General features: G+C 41.4%; 1 protein-coding gene across 16 annotated transcripts in view; it reads right to left on the bottom strand.

The window, feature by feature from the left end:
- Positions 1–13,655, bottom strand: part of KALRN (kalirin RhoGEF kinase) — a 705,836-nt gene that overhangs the window by 299,207 nt on the left and 392,974 nt on the right. The window lies entirely within an intron of this gene.

The raw sequence follows: 13,655 nt of genomic DNA, 5'->3' as shown, positions 1-13,655 counted from the left end.
CACTGGTTCACAAGAGACAGCTATGTAGAAGCTCACTGATTCTGAGCCTTATTAACTAATCTAGGTCAGATCTGACTCTGCTTTGCATCTCTTTCCTGACCCCTAGACTACGTTTAAGCAATGATGCCAGGCACCCATGTATGCATGCCTTTAATAGGGTTCTCCCTGTGTTTCAATGTCTACAACACCTACTTTGCTGTACACCTGGAACCAGCTATGCTCCAATATAAAATTAAAATGTTAAAAAAATTGTTCTCCCTGTGCTTTAGTGTCTACAGCAGCAGCAAATACTTAAATGATGACTTACGGTTTAGAAAGGTTTTGCATGCTCCATCTCATTCCACCCACAATAACCTGAGACACAGGCAGGGTGGAGATCTCTAGGTCCATCTCACAGAGAAAGCAGCCGATACTCACTCACACAGATGGAATGGTTTGCCCAGAGTTTACCCTACTCATGAGGGACATGATCAGAGGACATAACTCAGTTTCTCTCCTTACTGCAAACACTTGGTCCACCATACCGTAACTGTTGTTCTAAAGATCTCATCATTGGAGAAGGCCTCAGAAATTATGTACTGAATCTAACTTCAAGAAACAAACAGAAGGCTGGAGAAGCCCAGGCAATGACCGAAGGTCAGGTAATTGTTTAGAGCTGGTATACACTAAACCCAGGGATCCTGATCTGGTTCCTTTGTTCTGGGTATAGGATTCTATTACTCACAGAGGGTGATGCCTGGTAATAGTGACTAAACAAGGTGTAAATGTATAGCTTACCAGTAGAAATCCAAGAAGATTACACACTATTGAAAGGCACACATGATTCTAATGAAGACTGAAGCATAGAATGAAGGGAAACTGCCCTAACATGGATTTGCTAATTGGTTATTGCTCTACAGTTTCAGTCATGTGATGTGCCCTCATTTACTCAAATAAGTGCCTGCACACGGAGACTGAATCCTACACTTCCTTACGATTGCTGCAATCAAACACACAGGAACAACTCAGAAGTACTTAACTGGATAATAATTCCACATGATACATAAATCAAACAAAACCTTTTCCAAAGTGGGTTTCAGGTGTGTTATCTCATGAAGTACCTGTGAATGGCACACGTAGTGTCACTCTCTTTTCTGGGAAGAGGCAATGGAAGCCTCACCCCAGATCACACAGTGCAGTTTGGTCCAGGCACCCTAAGCACACAGCCCAGAGACCAGCTTAGTGATTTTCATCATGCTGGGAGGCATCCCAGCTGACATGTGGCAAAACCTTCCCAGTTACCAAACACTGCTATCCAGGAACATCAGGAGACAAAGAGAAGGAAAGACCAGTCTGATGCAGCCTATTCACAACGGGAGATGGCGCTGTACCATGCTGTGCCAGGGCCACACAGACCCAGATGGGAAAGGCAAGCAGTCCCTCATGAGAGGCACAGGATTCCCATTCTTCGTCTAACAGTAAGACTTTCCTCCATTGAAAGTGCAATTACTCTCTTCGAAGCAGAAATGGGGCAACTAAAAATATTACCTTCACAAGTCAGACAGAGGAAGACAAATATCATATGATATTACTTATATGTGGAATCTTAAAAAAAAGGGTACAAATGAACTTATCTACAAAACAGAAATAGAGCTACAGATGTAGAAAACAAACTCACAGTTACCAGGGGGTAAAGGCGGGGAGGCAGAATACATTGGAAGACTGAGATTGACACATACACACTACTGTGTATAAAATAGATAACTAATAAGAACCTACTGTATAGCACAGAGAACTCAGCTCAATACTCTGTAATGGCCTATATGGGAAACAAATCTAAAAAAGAGTGGATATTTGTATAACTGATTCACTTTGCTGTACATCTGAAGCTAACACAACATTGTAAATCAACTATAGTACAATAAATTTTTTTTTTTTAAACCCTTCAGTGTCATGGGTTCTCACTTTATGCCCCTACCTCTTTGCAGGTCAACTAAGGGATCCACTGAGTTCAGCCCAAAACCTGGTATCAATTTATTGTGGGGAGTTCTTGGTGATTTGGGAATCAGGAGGTTGGCAGGCACACAGGTTTTTGTTATATCCTATCTTTGAAAAGCACTTCATTCTGTAACTAGAGAAGGGAGTTAAAATGAGAAAAACAAGAGAGCAAACTTATAATTGTGGGCTTCCTTGATGGCTCAGTTGGTAAAGAGTCCTGCCTGCAATGCAGGAGACCCATGTTCAGTCCCTGGGTGGGGAAGATCCCCTGGAGAAGGAAACAGCAACTCACTCCAGTATTCTTGCCTGGAGAATCCCATGGACAGAGGAGCCTGGTGGGCTACAGTCCATGGGGTTGCAAAGAGTCAGACACAACTTAGCAACTAAACCACCACCAACTTATAATTTATAAGAGATAATTTATAGAATGAATAGGACTTTGTAGGCTAGGCCTATAAATGTTTTTCCTTCTTGTATTATAAAATTTAAGTAAAATTTGCATACAATAAGATACACAAATATTCAGTTCTGTGAGTTTTGACAACTTTAGATACCAGTGTAACCGTCACCAAAAACAAAATACAGGACCTTTCCATCACCCTAGGGACTCACCCCTTCCAGTCAGTTCCTGCCCACTGCCTTCAGGTACTACTTTCTGATTTCTATCATCACAGATTCTTAGATTCCATATAAATGAAATCATACAATATGGACTCTCATGTCTGGCTTCTTGTGTTCAACACACTGTATTTAAGATTCAGTTGTGCTGTATCCGTTCATTCCTTGCTGCTGCTGAGTACTGTTCCACGGTGTAGAGACCCCGTGATTTGTTTACCAGCCCTCAAGTTGATGAACTCCTAGGTTGTTTTCAGTATTTCGCTATTATGAGTAAGGCTGATGTGAAAGACTTACACAAGTCTTTTGTGGACATGGCTTTTCATTTCTCTTGAGAGTCACTTAGGAGTGTGATTGTAGGGTCATAGGCTAAGTGTATGCTTAACATTCCCAAGAGGAATTTCACATTCCCTGTGAAAGTTTCAGTTGTTCACCATCATTTGGTACTATCAGTCTATTTAATTTTAGCCATGCTAGTGGGTGTGAAGTGATATCTTATGACTTTAGGTTGTATTTTCCTGATGACTCATCATGGTGAGCACATTTTCATATGCTTATTGACTGCTGGAATCGACTTTTAGAAAGTGTCAATTTTTTTTCTCATTTTTCAGAACCTAGGTTATCTTTTGATTATAGATTTGTTAGAGTTCTTAATACATGCTGGATATAAGTCATTTATCAGATAATATATGGGAAAGAGCCCAAACAAAATTTTTAGTCCATTTCCTTGCCTACAAACTTAAGGGAAGTAAGAATAAGACAAGCATGAAAGAAAGAGTCTTTTTCTTTACATTTCTTTTTCTTAACATTTTAGCTTTTGCTTTGTTTTCATGAAACTGAGTCAATGAAGAAGCTGTTTGTTGCAGGAAGACCCTAGAGAGGTCCCGAGCCATGAGTCTGTGGAGTGGAAAGGCAAGTGCCAAGAGGCCTGATCAGAGCAGAGCAATGATGAGGTGCTTTAGCTGTGAGAATAAAGCTCAGAGGTCTGGTATCTTGAGAATCTGAATCCAAACCAAATGTGAAATATACCCAGGATTCTATATCTGGTGTTTCTATATTCCTTCCTTCCCCTTCTCTACCTACACTACCCAACCCCATTAAGCTGAGGGGCCCACGTCTGAAAGGAAGCCTGAAGAATGAGAATTTCAAGAAGCTACTCAATGCAACAGCCTGACTTCCAAGCTTTGCTCCTTGGGTCTACACATTCTTTACTATCTCTGTGGCTGACCTTTCCCAACTTCCAAGAACTGAAGCCCAGAGCCTTGAAATAGTCTGATTTATGTATTTCAAATGATGGCTAGAGTTTAATTATTTTCTTTCCTGAGTATTTTCTGTTTCCTCAAGGAATATTCTGTTATTGGCTTCCCCCTCTCGACGTTCTTTCTAGGGCACAAGGCTGGCACAGAGCAGGGGTTCATTTTTTAAGGGAAAAAAATTTGTTTTCAAACCTGAAGTTCACTTTACTGCTAATGAACAAACATAGCATTCTAGCCCCATCTCATGCTGTCCTGTTATGTGAACTAGGCATGTGGCTTACTCTCTGGTGTGAGAAGTTGCTCTGCCCTCTCCAGCCACCTTCTCTGGTCCGGCAGCCCTGAGACATCCTTGCTCCTCCTCCCAGTCTGCTCAAGTCCTCACCACCCTTCAGAGTCAACTCTGGCATGGAGTTTCATGACAACCCCCAGAACCTGATGTTTTTCTCTGGCTTATCTCATTACACGGGACAAGGGTTAATTTGCTAGTACAGAAACAAAACCACAAAAAGAAAAACCTGTCTGGTGGACTAATCCGGTGATCTAACTCCATTTGGAAAGGAAACCTGGAAGAATTTGTTCTGGGCAGAAACTAAGGCCTGAACCAAATGAGTGAAAGATGGAACATAAGGTACCCACAGGACATTCAGCTTTCAATCAACCTATTTTTCTTTCTCCTTCCACTCAATTAGCTCCATCTCAGCTCCTGGCTCACTCAGTTCCTCTCTTGGCTCCGATGGCCACTCTCTGCCTCGTTCTTCTGAATTAATTGAAGTGTTAGGATATGATGACCTCTTTGAGAGATACATTGGCAGTGTTTTCTATTCTAACAATTATCTACTCCAGAGTCACAGCCATAAGGGAAATCAGAGGAAAGAGCTAAACAGGAATTTAGATAGGATAAGAGGCAGTAGGAAATGGGAATGCACTTCAAAAAGAAGCCCAAAGCTTTCCTGCCAGATGAGATTCACTGAATCCAGTATTCTGCAGCCCAAAATTGACTCCAGGGACTTGGTTTAGCAGTGGCCTTGGGCTCTGTTCTCAGAAAGCCCTCTTCTTTGGCTCCTCTCATTTTTTGGGTCCTTCCCAGTAGTTATGTGTAGAGGATACTTTCTCCCCTCACCCCCAAGTGTCTTAAAGAAGATATTTTACCCTGAACTGTGTATTCATTATGGGATAGACAGTATTTTACCACTACCTTCCCAGGTGGCACTAGTGGTAAAGAACCCACCTGCCAATGCAGGAGATGCCTGAGACAAGGGTTTGATTCCTGGGTGGGAAAGATCCCTTGGAGGAGGGCATGGCAACCCACTCCAGTATTCTTGCCTGGAGAATGAATCCCTATGGACAGAGAAGCCTGGCAGGCTACAGTCCATAGCATCGCAAAGAGTTGGACATGACTGAAGCAACTGAAGAATCCCAGGGACGGGGGAGCCTGGTGGGCTGCCGTCTATGGGGTCGCACAGAGTCAGACACGACTGAAGTAACTTAGCAGCAGCGGCAGCAGCAGAAGCGACTGAGCACACAGTGTTAAGCATTTGATTCTCTTTTCTTTCATTCTCATAGCAGCTCCTCACAGCAACAACATGAGAAAACCAAGGCACAGAGAAGTCGCATCATTTGCCTCAGGGCCTCAGAGCTGGTGGAGGCGGGACTGAGCACTCAACTCCAAGGCCAAGGGCTCTTAACCACGGTGTCATATCCATAGAGCTGGTATAAGAACCATCTTCAGGGCGTACTTTTAAATTTTTCTCACTTCAGAGAAGTGCCTGTTTAACCTTTCCTCTGTTTTCTTCTCTAAAAAAACCTTCACAAATTCATTGTAACTCCATTTTCTTCACTTCACATGAACTTTTAAAATTAATCATGTGCTTTGAACAGATCAATAAATTGTATGTTTGTGGCTTTATATAATGCCAGGAATAACTTACCCTTTCAAAAAACACACAACCTTCCCCTAGTAAGATATTTGTGTTGAAGAGTTTGGTAAATTTTAAAAATTGATTCTGAGAACTTATATACTTAAAAATATAGTTTATATATTTAAAGTATACTGAGTACTTATACTCAATATAAAGGTCATATTAATCTAACTGGAATTCTTTGGTCCCTCAGAAGCATTTGGGGCTTCCCTGTGGCTCAGACAGTAATGAATCTGCAATGCAGGGGACCTGGGTTTGATCCCTGGGTTGGGAAGATTCTCTGGAGAAGGGCATGGCAACCCACTCCAGTATTCTAGCCTGGTGGGCTACAGTCTATGAGGTTGCAAAAGGTTGGACAGGACTGAGCAACTAACACTTTCACTTTTATTTTCAGGAGCCTTTGCCATGAACAGGATAAACATCTGCAATCTGGCATTGGGGTGTGAACACTGGGACAAAAGTTGTGGCAAAGAGAAGTGTAATCTGCCCTCTGCATGGGCACATTCTCTTTATGGCAACAGCAAACGCCTGTGTCTCTCACAGCAGTTACATGAACACTCAGGGATCACCTAACAGATCAGATCAGATCAGTCGCTCAGTCGTGTCCAACTCTTTGCGACCCATGAATCGCAGCACGTCAGGCCTCCCTGTCCATCACCAACTCCCGGAGTTCATTCAGACTCACGTCCATTGAGTCAGTGATGCCATCCAGCCATTTCATCCTCTGTCGTCCCCTTCTCCTCCTGCCCCCAATCCCTCCCAGCATCAGAGTCTTTTCCAATGAGTCAACTCTTCGCATGAGGTGGCCAACGTACTGGAGTTTCAGCTTCAGCATCATTCCTTCCAAAGAAATCCCAGGGCTGATCTCCTTCACAATGGACTGGTTGGATCTCCTTGCAGTCCAAGGGACTCTCAAGAGTCTTCTCCAACACCACAGTTCAAAAGCATCAATTCTTCAGTGCTCAGCCTTCTTCACAGTCCAACTCTCACATCCATACATGACCACAGGAAAAACCATAGTCTTGACTAGACAGACCTTTGTTGGCAAAGTAATGTCTCTGCTTTTGAATATGCTATCTAGGTTGGTCATAACTTTCCTTCCAAGGAGTAAGCGTCTTTTAATTTCATGGCTGCAGTCACCATCTGTAGTGATTTTGGAGCCCAGAAAAATAAAGTCTGACACTGTTTCCACTGTTTCCCCATCTATTTCCCATGAAGTGATGGGACCAGATGCCACGATCTTCATTTTCTGAATGTTGAGCTTTAAGCCAACTTTTTCAGTCTCCACTTTCATCAAGAGGCTTTTTACTTGCTCTTCACTTTCTGCCATAAGGGTGGTGTCATCTGCATATCTGAGGTTATTGATATTTCTCCTGGCAATCTTGATTCCAGCTTGTGATTCTTCCAGTCCAGCGTTTCTCATGATGTACTCTGCATATAAGTTAAATAAACAGGGTGACAATATACAGCCTTGACGAACTCCTTTTCCTATTTGGAACCAGTCTGTTGTTCCATGTCCAGTTCTAACTGTTGCTTCCTGACCTGTATACAGATTTCTCAAGAGGCAGATCAGGTGGTCTGGTATTTCCATCTCTTTCAGAATTTTCCACAGTTTAGTGTGATCCACACAAAGGCTTTGGCATAGTCAATAAAGCAGAAATAGATGTTTTTCTGGAACTCTCTTGCTTTTTCCATGATCCAGCAGATGTTGGCAATTTGATCTCTGGTTCCTCTGCCTTTTCTAAAACCAGCTTGAACATCAGGAAGTTCACGGTTCACATATTGCTGAAGCCTGGCTTGGAGAATTTTGAGCATTACTTTACTAGCATGTGAGATGAGTGCAATTGTGCGGTAGTTTGAGTATTCTTTGGCATTGCCTTTCTTTGGGATTGGAAGGAAAACTGACCTTTTCCAGTCCTGTGGCCACTGCTGAGTTTTCCAAATTTGTTGGCATATTGAGTGCAGCACTTTCACGGCATCATCTTTCAGGATTTGGAATAGCTCAACTGGAATTCCATCACCTCCACTAGCTTTGTTCGTGGTGATGTTTTCTAAGGCCCACTTGACTTCACATTCCAGGATGTCTGGCTCTAGGTCAGTGATCACATCATCGTGATTATCTGGGTCATGAAGATCTTTTTTGTACAGTTCTTCTGTGTATTCTTGCCATCTCTTCTTAATATCTTCTGTTTCTGTTAGGTCCATACCATTTCTGTCCTTTATCGAGCCCATCTTTGCATGAAATGTTCCCTTGGTATCTCTGATTTTCTTGAGGAGATCCCTAGTCTTTCCCATTCTGTTGTTTTCCTCTATTTCTTTGCATTGATCACTGAAGAAGGCTTTCTTATCTCTTCTTGCTATTCTTTGGAACTCTGCATTCAGATGTTTATATCTTTCCTTTTCTCCTTTGCTTTTTGCTTCTCTTCTTTTCACAGCTATTTGTAAGGCCTCCCCAGACAGCCATTTTGCTTTTTTGCATTTCTTTTGCATGGGGATGGTCTTGATCCCTGTCTCCTGTACAATGTCATGAACCTCATTCCATAGTTCATTAGGCACTCTATCTATCAGATCTAGGCCCTTAAATCTATTTCTCACTTCCACTGTATAATCATAAGGGATTTGATTTAGGTCATACCTGAATGGTCTAGTGGTTTTCCCTACTTTCTTCAATTTCAGTCTGAATTTGGCAATAAGGAGTTCATGGTCTGAGCCACAGTCAGCTCCTGGTCTTGTTTTTGCTGACTGTATAGAGCTTCTCCATCTTTGGCTACAAAGAATATAATCAATCTGATTTCGGTATTGACCATCTGGTGATGTCCATGTATAGAGTCTTCTCTTGTGTTGTTGGAAGAGGTTGTTTGCTATGACCAGTGCATTTTCTTGGCAAAATCTATTAGTCTTCACCCTGCTTCATTCCGTATTCCAAGGCCAAATTTGCCTGTTATTCCAGGTGTTTCTTGACTTCCTACTTTTGCATTCCACTCCCCTATAATGAAAAGGACATCTTTTTTGGGTGTTAGTTCTAAAAGGTCTTGTAGGTCTTCACAGAACCGTTCAACTTCAGCTTCTTCAGCGTTACTGGTTGGGGCATAGACTTGGATTACTGTGATATTGAATGGTTTGCCTTGGAAACGAACAGAGATCATTCTGTCGTTTTTGAGATTGCATCCAAGTACTGCATTTCGGACTCTTTTGTTGACCGTGATGGCCACTCCATTTCTTCTGAGGGATTCCTGCCCGCAGTAGTAGATATAATGGTCATCTGAGTTAAATTCACCCATTCCAGTCCATTTCAGTTTGCTGATTCCTAGAATGTCACCTAACAGAACTGGGTAATAAATTCAGAGAGAATATGACGGGATGTTTGCTTAAAATGTGTATGCAAATACATATGCATATGTGTGTGTGTGTATATATATATCAAATTTGTATATATTATTTAGGTAGTTTATTAATAATAACAATGTTAACTACAATGTATTACAGTGTTAAGTGCTAGGTACTTGAGTTCTATGTGTTAACTCATTAAATCCTTAATAACTCTATGGACTGGGAATTATTATTCTCATACCTATTTCTCAGATGAGGAAACCAAGGGAGTAACTTGCATAAAATCATACAATTAGTGAAGCTGGTGAGACAGGTTTCAAACCCAGGCCCTGTAACTCATACTGCATACTCAGTGACTATACTACACTGCCATTCAGCAAAGAGTGGCTGTGTGTGTGCATGCATATGTGTGTGTGTATATCAACACTACACATGTTATGCACATTAAGGCCCAATCCCATTCCAACTAATAATGAGGAGGAAGGGTGTAAGGCATTTCACTGTGGTAAGATGCTCTGAAATACATGAGCATGCTCTGTCAATACATGCTCTGTCAATGCAAATGAACATCTTTCTGTTCTATAATGTCATTATTTATATTAAAATGAGAAAAAGTGAAAGTGAAGTCGCTCAGTCATGTCCGACTCTTTGTGACCCCGTGGACTGTAGCCCACCAGGCTCCTCTGTCCATGGGATTCTCCAAGCAAGGATACTGGAGTGGGTTGCCATTTCCTTCTCCATACTGGAGTGGGTTGCCATTTCCTTCTCCAGGGGATCTTCCCGACCCAGGGATTGAAGCCGGGTCTCCTGCATTGCAGGCAGACGCTTTACCCTCTGAGCCACCAGGGAACTGAAGGCTAAATATTCTTCACTGACCTACAAGTGCTGGCTGGTAGGAGAAGAGCTATTGCAGCTAAATAGAATTTCATTGCTTTGGGAAGGGCTATTTCATCTACAATGGGTATGTATATTTACATGTTCTTTGGACTGAAAGGAGATCCAGTCAGTCAATCCTAAAGAAAATCAGCCCTGAATATTCACTGGAAGGGCTGATGCTGAAGCTCCAATACTTAGACCACCTGATATGAAGACCCAACTCACTGGAAAAGACCCTGATACTGGGAAAGATGAAGGCAAAAGGAGAAGGGGGCCTCAGAGGATGAGGTGGTTAGATAGCATCACTGACTCAATGGATATGAATCTGAGCAAAGTCTGGGAGATAGTGAAGGACAGGGGAGCCTGGTGTGCTGCAGTCCATGGGATTGCAGAGTCAGACATGACTTAGCGACTGAACAACAACATATTTATGTGTATTACCACTGTGAAACTAAACTAAATTACCATAGCCATTTGTTCTTCCTGTAGTCTAGTATTAGGCTCTTTTCTGTTAATCAATTAAATTGATAAGATTAGTGAATTCTAATACAGATTATTTTAAAAATATATCATGGAATTTCACTGTGTTTTAGAAATACATACAATCTGTCCAGAGTTAAAATACTGATGTATGTAGCTATAAGGAAACCTTTGAGGATACTGAAAGAAGCAGTATGGAAAAGCAGGACTTAGCAATAAAGAAATCCATGCAGTTATTTTTTTTATTTTTGTGAAAAAAAGTAAGAACATATCATAACACTCTAACTGATGAGTTCCAATGTTTGGTTACCTAATTTCTATTCCAACTGGATAATTTAGATACTGGAACACAGTTTTTATGACCAAGTTCATGTTCTTTTTTTCATCATCATCATGATTAAAATTGAGATCTTTTAAAATCATGACTGATACTGAGGGGATCTTGAGTCTTTATTTTGCCCATATCTTTGCCTCTTAATCAGTTTGAGACTCATAGAAATCTATTGTTTTCAAAAAATCTCCCATCTGTTGAAGAGCTCCCATGATATATATTGGTCACCCATTCTAGAACTTATCAATGCTTGAGTTTCAGAATGGATTTTCTTCCACAAAGGCTAAACACCCCATGCTGGAGTTTACGTTATTTCCTTCTACTGAGTTACTTGCATCTTTACCAGAAAGGAGAAGTGGGCAGCACTTGAACCTTCATAATGTCACCTGACTTCAGGTCCACAGCCCCTTACCCACCCCATTACAGAATGATCTGAAAGCTTCCATTAGGGATCTTTGATAATTTAACAAAACAGGTGACATTCTAGAATACTAAAGCTATGTAAGTAATTTTTTTTTTTTAAATGGAAGATGTGAGGGGAAACTGCCAATGATTCTGAAATCAATTTGACAAAAGTCTAGAAGAAACGATCAAATAAATATTTTGCAAGAATTTTGGTTTACTTTATTGCACTTATTCTGTATTTCCTTTGCAAAAGAACTGGAGTACATTTAGAAAAGGATATAGGGATCCCAAGGGAACCTACAAAGATTGATCCCAAACAAATCTTATTTTTTTTCTTGATATAGTTACTATGTTGGTGGGTTTGAGGCACATTATAACCAGGAGAACAGCAAGGCTTTGCAGAGTCTAACACTATCTATGGAGGAAAGGGCTGTGAAATCGGACTAGATGATGTGGCCCTTTAAGGAATGACTGTGTGGGCTGATGGCTCTGTGTCACTGAAGGAAAACGTCCAGTGAAGCACCACAGAGCCCTGCCTGACCTGGCCAATATTTCAAATTGTTGAAACACTGATAGCAATAATAAATTAAATATATTTTGATAGGCTGAAGAACTGTGCCAGAAAAAGGAGAATAAAATTTGAGAAGAAAAATACATAAAACACTTTCATTTAAATTTTTTACAAAGTCAGTGTACTGCCAACATGTACCCAGAAAAAACAGCCAGGGGCTTTTGGGGGAGCAGAAGCGTCAACAGGACAGGTGATAAGTCATAGAAATGTCTCTTGGGCTGAGTGTATAGAACACCAGCGTCTTGGACACACAGCTGCCCCAGGGTTGGTGGGGCCGGGGGTATAAGCCACCGTGGATAACTAGAGTCCAGCCACCAGGAGGCAATGAGGCAACAATGTGGGCCCAGAAAGTGGGGAGAAAGAACACTGGGGTTATATCCCACAGAGAAGGGCTAACAGTGAAGAGAAGTAGTTATTGAAGTTTTAGAGGGGACTGCAGAAATAACTTTCACAATCTCAACACTTTCTGGATACAGGAAAAGAAGCCCATGACGAACATTTTCAAATATGTTAAAGCTTCCAAAAAGCGGGAGAAGATTCGTTTGGTTTCTCCAGAGAGCAGAAGCAGGAGAAAAGGGCAGAAGGAGATCTTGGTTCAACACAATAATGAGATCCTGAGTTCCCTCCTCTCCTGAACTCTGCTTCTGGGCTCTGGAGATATTCTGGTAGAAGCTGGATGGCATTCTTCAGAGATGCCAAACCCTGGCCATCAATTTTGACCTGTCCTCCAGGTGTCATCTTACAGGGAAACCTTCCACGGGCAGCCTGAAAAGCTAAGCGGTCTTGCCTCAGTGTTCTCATCGATCTGTAAGCCTGTCTGTGTCATAAATTATCACTATGGGATGGTTCTGTTTCTTGGGTTCTTCCCATCTAGCCCCCTGATAGCAGGGACAGTTTCATCCTCAGTGCCCAAAATAATTTTTGAGGCATAGTAGGTGCTCACTAGATGCTTACCAAGTTGAATTTGTTAGGTAAAAGACTGACTGAACAATCTCACTGAAGTATAAAACATAAAAGGCCTCTGCATACAACCAATCACAGAGTTGATGCTACCAGTGAATAACAATCAGCTTTCTCTCCTCTAGGAAGAATTTTCCTCCGTGAAGGCCATTTTCCTCTAGCCTCAGCCTGGCCCCAGCCTATCCCAATATGAACCCCATGGATTTAGAGCTGCTATTCCGTTCCTTACTCTGATTAATTGTGCGGATTAATTTTCAAGTACATTGAAAAAACTCTTGTAATTACAGAGTCAGAAATTTAAAAGAAAGATTATAGGTGTGGCCCTTTTTTCATAAAGTCCTTGTATGGGTTTATCTTTCTTGGTGTCATTCCTAGCACTCTCCAGTATGCGTATGCTCATCCCAGGGGGCACCCAAGATTGCCCATTGATAACAAATAGAAAAATTCTAAGTATATAAATAAGCATATGTATGTACATATATATTATACACACACATATTTGATCAAACTACTAAAAAAAAAAAAGATACAACAGTTCCCTGGACTTTCATAGTATACTGACCCCAGACTCTCACTTGTACCACATGGTAGATGGTGTGTTGGGAGGGCTCCTCAGAGGACACAGGAAGTATTTCAATACTTCAGAAGACAGACTTTCTGGCTCATCTGTTCAGCTGCTTTTAGCACATTTCAAATTATTGCTCTTTTCATGTGCCCAGTTAAAGGGACTTATCTAGTTTTAACTAAACTACCCTTCACAAAAGACATGTGGCTTAACAAGGTTCCTCAAAGAAACTACAGTTTGAAGATAATACTGACCATGAAAGCTCAAGAGAACTCAGAACTCTTTGGCAGCCATGTGACGGGGTAAAGAAACAATGACAATCTAATCCGATCTGTCAAGAAGCAGAACCAAAAAATAATTGAAAATTATC

This window comes from Bubalus kerabau, chromosome 2, assembly GCF_029407905.1.
Source record: "Bubalus kerabau isolate K-KA32 ecotype Philippines breed swamp buffalo chromosome 2, PCC_UOA_SB_1v2, whole genome shotgun sequence".
NCBI classification, from domain to species: Eukaryota; Metazoa; Chordata; class Mammalia; order Artiodactyla; family Bovidae; genus Bubalus; species Bubalus kerabau.
The sequence above is the reverse complement of the archived record's forward strand: the minus strand, read 5'-3'. Positions and strand labels throughout refer to the sequence as shown.